This window comes from Pantherophis guttatus, chromosome 4 (assembly GCF_059756535.1).
Source record: "Pantherophis guttatus breed Tessera chromosome 4, ASM5975653v1, whole genome shotgun sequence".
NCBI classification, from domain to species: domain Eukaryota; kingdom Metazoa; phylum Chordata; class Lepidosauria; order Squamata; family Colubridae; genus Pantherophis; species Pantherophis guttatus.
Window position 1 is genome coordinate 127,337,263 of NC_142066.1, and position 13,226 is coordinate 127,350,488.

The following is a 13,226-nucleotide window of genomic DNA, read 5'->3' on the forward strand; positions in this document are numbered from 1 at the left end:
AGTTTGAAGACTCTTGAGATAGGCCAACTAAGAGGCAATACCTAGCTAACTTTTGATTTTGGAAGAACCTAAGCAAGATCAGACTCAATTTATAATCTGTGCAGCACTTTGGATTCAAAAGCAAAATAAGTGCTTCAGAGCATGTGTGAGTGGTCACATAGCCCCCAGCTGCAACTCCTTCAAGCAGCTGAATTTTTCCTGTACAATTTCCTGTACAGCTGCAATGTGTTCCTGGAAAAAAACCCAAACATTTGATTGAAGGAATTGGAGAAAGATGCAACATGCATTCCAAAGTACCTTTTTGTCTTCAAATCTGAAATACTGCAAAGACTTACTGGTAAATACCTACATGGGAGCCCATTAGCAGACACTCACAGTGTCAGCTAGACTAGAAAATTGGGGCGGTGGGGGGGAGTATCCCAAAAGAAAGCAATAGAAAATGATGTCTTTATTATTGCCAAGAAAAACTAAATGGATATAATTCACCAAAAACTTGAATCAAGTTTCAGTCAAATCAGACACTGGACTCAACAGAGATTTTATTCTATAAGTAGACAAGTAAAACTGCTGTCATTCCAAACAAAATGGTGACAAATTACTGTATTATATCATATAGAATATGACTGTTGGACTGATTATTAACATTAATAATTTTCTGGCCATATATAGATATAGATAGATAGATAGATAGATAGATAGATAGATAGATAGATAGATAGATAGATAGATATCTTTAGCAGCCAGAAGAAAAAAAGCCCAGAAACTAGTGAATTGTGATTTCACTGAACTAGGGTTGCATAATATCTTGGTTTACGTATGTAGAACCTGGCTAAAGAAAAATACACATAAAACCTACGAAAAAGAAAGAAAAACAAATATATATATATTTCAAGTGTTGAATTTTCCTTTTATGAGAGGCATAATAAATATGAGAGGCATGATTTTCCCAATTTTCTGAGGGAGGTCAAGATAAGGGAGAGGCTAATTTGGGGCCTTAATTCAGTGGGGCAGCATTGCTTTTAGATACCTTACTGACAGTGATGAAATCTGGCCATTTCTATCCAGCTCGCGTGAACTGATAGCGCCAGTGGCAGGAGGCTCTGCCCACTCGCTGGGATGTCATTATGTTTCATTTTTTACCCACTGAAGGCTCTGCACATGCACAGAAGAGGCGCACACATGCATAGCGCATGGACACTCCCATTCCCGAACGAGTAGCAAGGGTAAGTGGATTTCACCCCTACTTACTAAGCTTTCTGGTTACAAATATTGTAAGAATAAGACTATCCCATATTATTTGGAAGGAAGCCCACTTAATCCCCCTTCATTATTCTGATACAGACTATCAGTAATTTGTACTAATGCAAGATGGACTGGGCTAATCCAGGACTTCTGCCTTACCTTTCATTGAAAATCTATCCAGCTGACTTTCACTTTGCTACTGATCAGGACAAATATGTACGATTAGCAATGTGAAATGAAAGCTGAATGTCTGATTGCTGGCTCAGGCACTTACTGGTATGGCAATCCACATGTTACATCTCAAACTGCTCAGGTTTGACCAGTTATGGTTTGGCAAGATTTCAGTCTGAGAGACAAGAAGTGGAAAGAGGACAGTTTTGTGGTTTCTTAAAATCATAAATTGTCTGAGGGACAATTATTTTAAAAATGTGGTGTCTCAAAGCATGCGCTCTGCAAAGGAGCTTGTTTTTAATATCAAAAACTGATCTCCCAGCTGCTCTAGGCAAACAATCCATTTCTAGTTTCACTCAAACTACCTTATTTCAGCAAATGAACTTATATTTTTAATAACTATTTAGCTATTGCTCTTATTAAACAATGAGAGTTTACCTTTGGATAAACACTTTTATCACCAAACTCTCAAAATAGGTACCTTCATGAAATACTAGGGCAAAATATATGATTTTATTATTTAATATACAAAAGCTTCCTCACTCAGTCTTCATTTCTCCTTCACTATACTTAATAATTCTAATTTATTTTGCAGGATGACTGTAAGGATTACAGCTAGCTAATGTCCATGAAGTGCTCAGAACATTTGAAATGCTTTATAAAGGTTAGAAAATGTTACCCATGCTTGTTCTGATAACATTTCAAAGTAAAATTTTCTTTCTAAGGAGCTTGTATCCTAACTACAGCCATTTCTGTTTCTTTTCCTGGATCTCTACTTCTACATTTATATTTGTAAAATTGTCCAACAGACTCTGGCACTATGAGGTTATATAAAGAGTCTCAAAATAAATTTAAAAATATCTTCTTATTTTGTGGCCCAGTCAAATGTGTTCTTAACTCATTAATATATTGTCACTGTCTTTTACAATTAATATTATTATGCACAAATAATCTCAAATGATTAAACTGGCAAATAACTAATTAGATTTGTAGTTGTAGTAAATCATCAAAATGAAATGATAGAGTATAGAATTAGTTTGTTCTGAATATAACATAATGGAATGTGGGAATGACTTTGGGGAAAGAGAGCAAGAGATGCCACCTCAGAAACAATCAAACAAGAGAGGAAGGATCCCCCCTCCCCCCAATGGCTTAAAAATCAAAAAAAGAAACTTGGGACAGATAGGCCCTAATGGATCCAGCAATTAAAAGCGGCAGCTGGAAATTTGTGCCTTCTGTTAAATGTAATCTTATAATAGAGTAGAGTTAATTCATCTAGGCCTATATTCTGTCCAGTTTATTTCTGAGGGCTGACAATAACTCAGATATATGGGATTCTTTTCTGTCAATTTTTAGTCATATTCCTTCAGATCGGGTAGACATTTACACAGTTTTCCAGCCTCCTATTGATATAACACTGCTGAAATTTGCCGGCCCATAAATATAATTTGAGTGGCATGATTTTTCCCATTCTACATTTAATCTTCTCACCAAAGTCTCAATGATTCCAAATAGACTTTTAAAATGTGGCCATTTTGCAGCCAAATTTTACTGACATAATTTTCAGCCTGTGGGAAAGTGTTTGGAGGGAAGAAATCTTAACTTCTTTGCTCCCCAGTGGTTTTCCACTCCCTTACTCAGCTTTACCAGCCCTATAATGAAAAATAGTCATGCCCCTTTCTTCCAGCTGACTGGAAGAGAAAATCGCAGCCTCTCAAGCCAAGATAATGTACTCATCCTACTACAGGGTAGTTTTCACCAATCAGGAATCTTCCAGATATTGTGCTCTAGAATATCCATCAGTTCCAACCAAAATCCTGGCCTAAGAAAATAGTTCATTTTAATCAGCCTTAAAAGAACTAAGCATTTTTAGCTTCAAACATCTACAAGTAGAGTGGACCCTGGAATCTTCTTTCCCTTCTCGCCTTATTGCCTTTCACTATTGTGGAAGAACAATATCAAATCAATTGTGTAGAAATCTTTACTAAGTTATATATAGATATATATTCCTGTACTTTGCCTCCACACTGCCTCCCAAGCACATTTTTTATGTGAAGGTTCTCTTCCAAAACAAGGCACGTTATTCCTTTTTTGCATTTAAACATATGCAATTTGTTTGATAACTTCCTGCATAATTATAGCCCACCCAACCTCTAAATAAGGTGTTCAGTTTGACAACATGTGTTTTCCAGAGCCTGAGAAGGCAAAACATTTATGAAAAACATTTTGAGGAAAGGAACACCATATAAAAAATAACTCTCCTGATTAAATTGCTCCATTCTGTCCTTTCCTTACATTCATTTCATTCAGATAATATACACTGAGGAAGTGGACACTAGGCGTGCATAATTCAGTATGTAAATGTACCTCTTTCACTAACCCATCAACGTGGGTTCCTTGTCAGACATTCAAATATATTTCAACTACAGAATAGAATAGAATAGAATAGAATAGAACAGAACAGAACAGAACAGAACAGAACAGAACAGAACAGAACAGAATAGAATAGAATAGAATAGAATAGAATAGAATAGAATAGAACAGAATAGAATTTTTTATTGGCCAAGTGTGATTGGACACACAAGGAATTTGTCTTGGTGCATATGCTCTCAGTGAATATAAAAGAAAAGATACATTCATCAAGAAACATAAGGCTGAATCATACTGTTAATCATACTGTTAATCATACTGTTAATCATACTGTTGAAATAGGTTCAAGAAACTTTATTTGTACCACTTTAGTGGTACAAAAGTGTGAAAAGTCAAGGCATAACTCATAACATCTAACTATTCTGAAATGCCTTATTCATTTTCACCTTTGACATATAACAGTGATGGCTAACCTTTTCCAGACCGAATGCCCAAAGCATGTGCACGTGAATACATGCGTGTGTTTCCAAACTCCCAAAATGCAATGAACGTGCAGCCCTTGCACATGCCCCACCCCTGCGCATGTGCACATGGCCCCCACATGCACCCCCCCACATGCGTACATGGCTCCCACATGTGTCCTGCCCGCCCATCCATGTGTGGCAGAAACCTGACAACCAGCTGGCTGGCGGGAGGCACATGCGTATGCGCAGCAGGGCTGAACTGGGGCGATGGCTCATGTGCCCACAGAGAGGGCGCTGCGTGCCACCTGTGGCACGCATGCCATAGGTTCACCATCACGGATTTATAATCCTTGTCTTATAGATACCAGAAAAAAACAGTAGGTAATCCTAAATCTTCATACATGCTAGCTCAGTAGTTATGGGAGTTGAAGTCCACATATCTTAAAGGTTGAAAAACTCCAGAGCTATGTGCCCTGAAAATTTCACTTAAGTGAATTTGTATAAAGCAAGATGCTGAACAAAAGTGGGTTGAGGGATATAGATCAAATTTTGTAACCCAAATGCATTGACAAATGTGCTCATACATTTTTAGAGCTTTTTTTCTGGTCACACTCCTATTGAATTATCTGTTTCTAAATGACTACAGTAGATAGATTTATTAGAGGATGATATTAGGGGAATCAATAAAAGGCTTTTTTTTAATTCTCATCTTAAATAAAAGATTGAGAAGAAAAATAATAAAAATTCAATACGGATTGATTTCCATTGATATCTCTATCAATGTTATTTAGTTGAAGCCCAATATATTTTCTCCTTTCCCTTCCAATGCATTTTCTCCAAGTTGTAAATCAGATATAAATTTTTAAGCATTTCCATTTTCAAAAGGAATGAAAAATTTTAGTGTTTGCAAAATAATTAAATTTGATGTATCATTCTTTTTATAACATTAAAATATCAAGCTTGGGCGAAACGCAATCACCAAACCGGTTGTTAAACCGGAAGGATCCTACCACTGTGTATATCCAAATGAAAATTCCCTCAAACTCACAGAAGAATTGCATAGTCAGACAATAAAAGCATTGATAGGCAATAAAGTAATAGTGCTTGATTGATTCTAATAACAGAGTCCTTGATTTATTATCACAATTGGCACCAAAATTTTCATTGCTTAAGAAAGGATGTTGCTAACTGACTCACACTCAATTTTGCCAACTTTTTGCCACTGTTGTTAAGTGAATCACTGCATTTATTAAGTAAATCATGAAGTCATTAAGTGAATCTGGCTACCCCATTGACTTTGCTTATCAGAAGCTGGCTGAAAGGATTGTGTGATGCCAGGATACTCCAATCATCATAAGTACATACTGACTGCCAAGTGCCTGAATTTTGTTCATGTGAACAAAATTGTGTTGAGGATCTGCAACAGTTGTAATTGCAAAGACTGGCTGTAAGTCCCTTTTTTTCAGTGCTATTGTAACTTGGAATGATCACTAAACATGGTTGTAAATCAAGGACTACCTGCATTTTAAATTTGTTGCTTTCCTAAATACTTTGAGGGTATTAAATATTACTGTGGAATAAAAAGAATCTCTCCAGGGGAAAGAGTCTCATATTAGAAAGTGAACAGCTGAACAAGAGCAGATTAAAGAACCATCCTCTTTCTAATCATCCTTCTGAAGATGCAGAAACAAAATGCTGTAAAAGCTCATGTACAGTCCTGTATTTTAATAAGCTTCTGTTTTTATCATAATCATCCCTATTAACATATCTCAGTGGCAGTATTCAAATTGCATCCCTCATTATTGTGATACAGGTTCTTTCACATACACATCACTAGTAAGTATATGCTTCAAAATGCCAGGTTAAAACAATATAACAACAACCTCAGAGAATCTGTTTTAGTGGATAAGAACAAAATCATTCCAGCCTACCAGATGAATATCTTCCTCTACCGTTGACAGTCAAAAGAGTTGTTCCCTTTATCTGTAACTCTCATATTTATTTTTCCCACCTGGCTGGCAATGCAGCTCTGTCATTCTTCTTTAGAATAGGTACCTTCGGTAGCTGGGCTACTCTGCATTTTCATAACCAGATAAAGGGGAAAGCTTCATCACACTATTGAATTTTCCATCTTTAAGGGAACTAAATAAATCATTTTCCTTTTGTCCTCCAACAGTATGAGTATTATTTTTCAGTTACTGGAACAAATCAAGATGTGCCTTCCAACTTATTCTCAGAGCAGAGAAAAGCAATTGGATGCATATCTCTAAGCAATCCATAATTCTCAAGGAGCCTTCAGACTTTTTAAAGTGTATTCCAACCATATCTGACAAATTTTCACCTCTCTATTTTGCAGGGATTTGTGCTTTAAGATCTTTACCTTTGATTTTTATTAATCTCTTCTTACATATTTAAATAAAATACATGAATTCCCAAAGAATACAAAAGGGAAAAGATTAGCGAAGTTGGGTGATCAAATATTAAGTAGGAAGGGTGTTTGGTAAATCTGAAGAATCAGATACCTACACTACCAAGTATAGCAGACAATTGGAAAAACCTGTGTGTAAAACATTCCATTTGCAAAATTCTAAATAGAAGTTTAATTCATTATGGACTATAAATACATCTCTAGCAATGGAGCCATTAGCACAAATATATTTCTTGCACAGGATTTCAAGTTAGGAGGAAAAAAAAATGTCAAAGGCTTCCAACTAAATACACCATGTGTTAAAGTAGAGATACTATAATAATTCAGTCTTTATAAGTTCCTATGCAAGAAAAATGTTTCCATTTTTCAGGTCAAAATTGGTTTATTTGGTTTATCCATCAGGTCAATTTTATTATTGTTCTATGAAAGTTAATATTTCATTCTCGTACATCATCCAGATGGGACAACTTCCATTCAAATAAACCAAATTGTTTCTTTCCAGCAGAAAATAAAAATAGGTATCACATAAAGCATGTTAAAATCTGATGAAGATACTTGCTCCACAAAAAAGAAAAGAAACCACAACAATGCTTCAACCTACATGGATTTTACACTTGTCTGAATATTGTTATAGGGATTATCATTGGCAATTCTAATGCATATAAAAATTCTCATGAAAACACTCCTTTGAGGAAAAAGTTCATACTTTAATAGATATTTCACTGAATTTCTTCTAGGTCCTGTTCCAGACAAACAATGTTTCCAAATCCAGAGCCTGTCACACTATGGAAATACAATTGGTTTCTAATACATATACTAGTTCATTACCACTATCATCATCTCCAATCCAATACATTTTCAGGTGAAATAAAAATTCACAATTCTCACATTCATTTCAGCTTCTGTATCCAGCCTTACTGAAAAATAAAAGTTTTTTTATATCAAAGATTTAGATGCATGGGTAACATCTAAATCATTCATAATTCTTTGCCAGAAGGAAACAATTGTCTTACTGTTTTGATGAGATCAGCCTTTCTTTCTGTACATAGTCTCTTCCTTCTATTTAGATAACTGTTGAAGCTTCTTGTTTTTCTACTACTACTGTATATAAAAGCTGGCTGTTCATGCTAAGAGTTGAGTTTATGCCTGTATATAATTGGTTCTTTTCTACACATTTCAAAATGACTATATAGACTGTCATTTCTTACATTATGATTGCTGCCTTTCATATTTACAGAACTACCGATTTTCCTACACATTTTCTACATACAGTTTCAAGATCTTAAAATAGTCTTAAATTTACTATTCTCAAAACAGTTTGGTTCATTTCCTTGAAATGTTTATTTAAACAAAAATCAACACCATGCAAGATTGTTTAATATAGTTATTATAGCCTTATGGGATTATCATAGCAAAGTGAGAAATTCAGTAACGTAATGAAATATTCATTGAGAAATTAACCCAATTCTACATGCTGTGCCCAGTTCTAAAACATTCTGCATTAATGAAATATTTTTGTGTTACTGTACTCTTCTTTTTAATGAAGAGTGAAATTTCTTGCCACAGCTAAACCCAAATTAGTTTTGTGATTTAATGATAAAACATTTTTAAAGGATTTTTTTCAACTTGAGTAAGATATTATGAACAATTATCAAATCATGTCTTAAAGTATTTATCTTTTACCTGAGTGCATGATTGTTTGATTATTGCGATCTGCATTCAGATAAGAGAAAATTATGCTTTATCTAACTCCTTTTATTTGGAAATTAACTTGTTTAGAAACTCTCAAAATAAACTATGCTGGGCTGATTAGCTTGTTACCAATAGTTAGCTATCACGAACCCTTATGTAATCACAAATACTATTGCAATTCTAGTTTGAATTAAGATTTCCTATAAAGTGTACACTTTGCCAATACATGGCATTCATTCCCAAATCATTACATTTATCAGAATAGTTGAACCATGCTTTGATAATGGTTGACCGAAATTATTACATTAAAAAAAAAGAAACAAGCTAAATCTTTCTGCTTAATCTACCATGTGAATAAAGTTTAAATTATTACATGAGGAACATAATCATGTTGATGTAATCAACAATAAAGTGATTAGTTCTCCAATAAATTATAACATTTTTATAATTCTGTCCTCAGCCAGGAATAATTTTACAATGACAAACATTTCTTGTAATGGTTTGCATGCAGTAGATCAGTTTTAATATAACATGAAACAATTATTTTTATTAAATACTTTCCTAGAAGAATGCAGTACTGGAGGCCCTCAAAAACTTGGGAACAGCTCAGAGTCTTTCTAAAATTTGCTGCCATATTTTTTTAATAAATAAAAATAAATTATATTAATAATTTAATAATGAAACTATATTTAATAAATAAATAATTAATATAATGTTTAGTCAAATTTACTTTTGCCCTATCAATCCTATTTTAGGATTTGTGGTGATGCAGTAGTTAAAATGCAAAATTGCAGGATAACTGCAATTTTCGATCCTGACTGACTCTAGATTGACTCAGCCTTCCTTCCTTCTGAGATCAGTAAAATGAGGACCCAAATTGTTTGTGGGCAATACTCTGGCATTGTAAACTACTCAGAGAGTGCACTATGGAAACACAACCACTAATCCTTTATTCAAAAACTAAATAACACTGTTAGACTGCCCCCCCCCTCCAAAATGTAAACTTCTACTGTAGAATCCTATATCATAAGTTCAAAAACTGATAGCCGTCTCCATGATCAAACTACCTTTTAAAGTATAGCAATATTCAATGGTTTGAGAAATAAGATGTAACAATGTCAAAACAATCTCTGGTCCAATATCCTAGTTTCATCACCATTAAGAAATAGCTATTTTTAAGGTATCACAAATTCATACATAACACTAAGTCATAGTTAATGCTATGTTTGAATGCCTCTGGTTCAAATATTTATATTCTATTTGCTCATGGGGCAAAGCAAATCACTCTATGAAAATTGCAATTCAAGAAGACCTTGGACAGTTATGATAGGTTCAGTGAGCCAAAGGTAAGTCTTTGGTTGCAATTTTGGTTTTTAAATATAGATAGGTTAAAAGAGACAGACAAAGATCCTTCCAACCACCCAAGGTAATAAATAAGAACATTAAAATGTCAAAGGGTTAGTAGGTACATTCTAATAAATTCATTTTTTCCAATATGTGACAAATAGATCATCTGGGGACCCAGAGCATAAACTGGAAATTTTTCATTTATGCTCTGATGTTCCATCTGATGACCCATCCAAGGATGTGGGTCAGATTGCTATGATTTGTTTCCACTGTCTAAAGTTTCTTGATCCATCCCTCCAGTCTGCTGACTGGCTTTCCATGGCTTAAGACTGAAATATCTCTTTCCATGTAATATTTAGATTATGGGTTGAACTTAACCTCCAAATGAAATTAATAGAATTTAAATAAGGATTAACTTTTCAAAACGATTTCACCAGGATCAGTGAATTTGAATTTCTCCTGACCTTTCTTCTGGAAGAGTTCTTCAATCTCTTGTATGAGAAGAGCATTCAGAAGATTAAAAGAAAGAAAGGCAATCAGTTGCCAGAGTAAGCAATTTTAGAATACATGAAGAATAAACAGTGAAAATTGAAAAGGTTAGAACCTTTAAAAATGTATATTAAAAGCACATTTGGAATCTTCCAGTTTTTACAAGATGTGGCTCTTTAATGTTGATAAATAAATAAATGTGCCAGCTTCATTGTCTTTGTGCTATATAGCTTGTAGATATTCAACAGAGAAAATAAAGAAAAAAATAAATGTCCTATGCCTTCTCTGCATTTAACCTGAGCTTAAATGATGAAAACAACAAAATGTTCAGTCCTGTGATTATATTTAGGCTTAAATATTTAAGCTGTATTTATCATTGTTTCATGCTCCTAGATAGCTTAATTATTTGTCAATAGCAGAAATGCCAAAATAATCAATATTCAGTTAATATCAGTTTTAGAGACTTCTAATCATGGATCAGTTCTATCCAATTTAGCATCATTTGTTTTGTTTTTTTAAATTCCACTAAAAATTACAATTTATAATATTTTCCCTATTACATATATTTTGTATGCATCTTTTTCTAATATGTTTTCTTTTGAGCACAACATATCCAGCGTCCCGATATAGTCAGCAGGTGCCATCGCTGACTATTGGGGGTGAATCTTTGCCCCCCCCAGGGAGGGCTCACAATCTGGGTATCCTCCTGGATGCACGGCTGTCTTTAGAAGAGCATATGATGGCCGTGGCCAGGGGGGCTTTTTATCAGGTTCGCCTGATTCACCAGTTGCAGCCCTTTCTGGACCGGGATGCCTTGCGCATGGTCACTCATGCCCTTGTCACCTCCCGGCTGGACTATTGTAATGCTCTCTACATGGGGCTCCCCTTGAAGAGCACTCGGAGGCTCCAACTGGTCCAGAATGCGGCCGCGCGGGTAGTTATGGGCGCAACTCATTGTGCCCACATGACTCCCCTCCTGCGCAAGCTGCACTGGCTCCCAGTGGTCTTCCGGGTGCGATTCAAGGTGTTGGTCACCACCTTTAAAGCGCTCCATGGCATAGGACCTGGGTACCTTCGAGACCAACTTCTGCCACAAATAGCCTCCCACCGGCCAGTTCACTCCCACAGAGAGGGTCTCCTCAGGGTGCCATTGGCCAAGTTATGTCAGCTGGCAACACCCAGGGGGAGGGCCTTCTCTGTGGGAGCCCCAGCCCTGTGGAATGAACTGCCCCCGGAAATGCATAAGATCTCCGACCTCTGGGTATTTCGCTGTGCACTCAAGACCCTGTTGTTCCGCCAGGCTGGGCTATCAACATAATAATTTTAAATTGGGTGTTTTAAATTTCTGGGGTTTTAAATTGAGCTGAATTATTTAATAATTTTAAATTATTTTAATTGATGTTTGTCTTGTGCTTTTAATAGGCTGTACACCGCCCTGAGTCCTTCGGGAGAAGGGCAGTATAGAAATAAAATTACTATTATTATTATTATTATTATTATTATTATTATTATTATTATTATTATTATGTATATATTTTTGTACGCAATTTGTGAGTGAAAAAATTAGGTAAACCACAATCTTAAAAGTAACCATAATAATCTACATATTTGTTCAGAAAATATAAATTAGGTCATAGTTATTAAAATTAGACCGAACTATATTGTCTGGCATCTCTAACTCCAAAGTGAAGAAATTACCACTATTTAAATGATATTATTTGGGATTTTATAGTGATGGATGATTCCAATAAATGAGCAAACTTTATTTTATTATTACTTTCCCTATTTGTAGAAAAAATAGATAGTAACTGATAATTTCAATTTCATTATTGAAATTCAGGAATTAACTCAGCTCTTAGCAATAGACTAGCATGACCAAGTTATTCACTTAATGCAATTGACTAACACCGTCAAATTATCCCTACTTTCAAAGGATCCTGCTTTTGCAAGTCTGAAAAATCAGTCCTTAGTGAATATTTAGTAGATATTGATTGAGAAACCATTGAATTCTGAGACTCTGCCCTCTAACACCTCCTGAGTAAACATGCACGAGCCAATAAAAATAATACCTGGATCTACTTGGTGCTACAGGCAACCTTCATACATGTGAAAATCCAGACTGCTGAGTCAATCTATTTTAGATGCAACATGCATTTAACCCAGCAGACAATAATTTTTCAGATAATTATATTTCGTTTCCGCTAAGTTAGTGTAATACATTTTAATGCTATATTGAAGAGGGCTACTTGATCTTAATGAGACCACATTTTGATAAGAGACTCTACTGGACTAAGAAATCATAACAGTAATGTAATCCAAGGTTTTGATTCTTGGTTCATTAGGCAACATAGATAGCTCTTCCGAAGCTTTGTTCCCAAAACAGAGTACAGATGCCAGGACTTTTATGTTCCCCTAAGGAGATTTCTCTGTGAACTCTCATTGCTTAAAAAATAAGTCTTTGAAATAGTGGAATAATTCCAAGTTTTCAATCATTGCTGTTAAAATTATTCTTTTTCTCCTTGCAACCTAGAGATATTGCATCCTTTAGCACCCAAATCAATCATTCAGTTGATAGTGATGGTCTGGTAGAAAAATGCATGTTTCTACCACTTTTGATGCTCCACATCAAGGAAGTAAAGAACAACAAATTCTTCCTGTTCTATCAGGTTATTGTCTCATCAACTTCCAGCAGATATGCAGCTTTCAAACTATGTAATATTAAAAACTGACTCATAATAAGTGAAACTATCACAATCTATCAAGCTTGTGTTCTCTATTTTAGCTTCACTCACCTGGAATCCTCTAAATACAACCAACTCCTATCGGTCCTTTTTCCAAATAAGAATGCTGGATATGTATCTAAGAGATACCAAGTTCATTGGTGCTGCTGTGCATCCCACAACTATCACCCAATAGTTGTATCATTCTGCCAATAGTAGAGCCAACTTCTATTTTTCCCAATTTTTCTTGTAAAATTATGCTCTTCATTATAACACAAAGAGAGAAGGGAAGAAAGCAATTAT

The 13,226-nt window shown here is 35.0% G+C and overlaps 1 protein-coding gene and 1 long non-coding RNA gene across 12 annotated transcripts in view; one reads left to right on the forward strand and one right to left on the reverse strand.

Annotated features, from left to right (window-relative positions):
- NXPH1 (neurexophilin 1) overlaps positions 1-13,226 on the reverse strand; it is a 186,948-nt gene that overhangs the window by 74,822 nt on the left and 98,900 nt on the right. The window lies entirely within an intron of this gene.
- LOC132710150 (uncharacterized) overlaps positions 1-13,226 on the forward strand; it is a 53,988-nt gene that overhangs the window by 36,629 nt on the left and 4,133 nt on the right. For all 5 annotated transcript variants that reach the window (XR_009620893.1, XR_009620892.2, XR_009620895.1 and 2 more), the window contains 2 exons: positions 1,150-1,223; positions 2,009-2,077. This is a non-coding gene — a long non-coding RNA (uncharacterized LOC132710150). The remainder of the gene's footprint in view (positions 1-1,149; positions 1,224-2,008; positions 2,078-13,226) is intronic.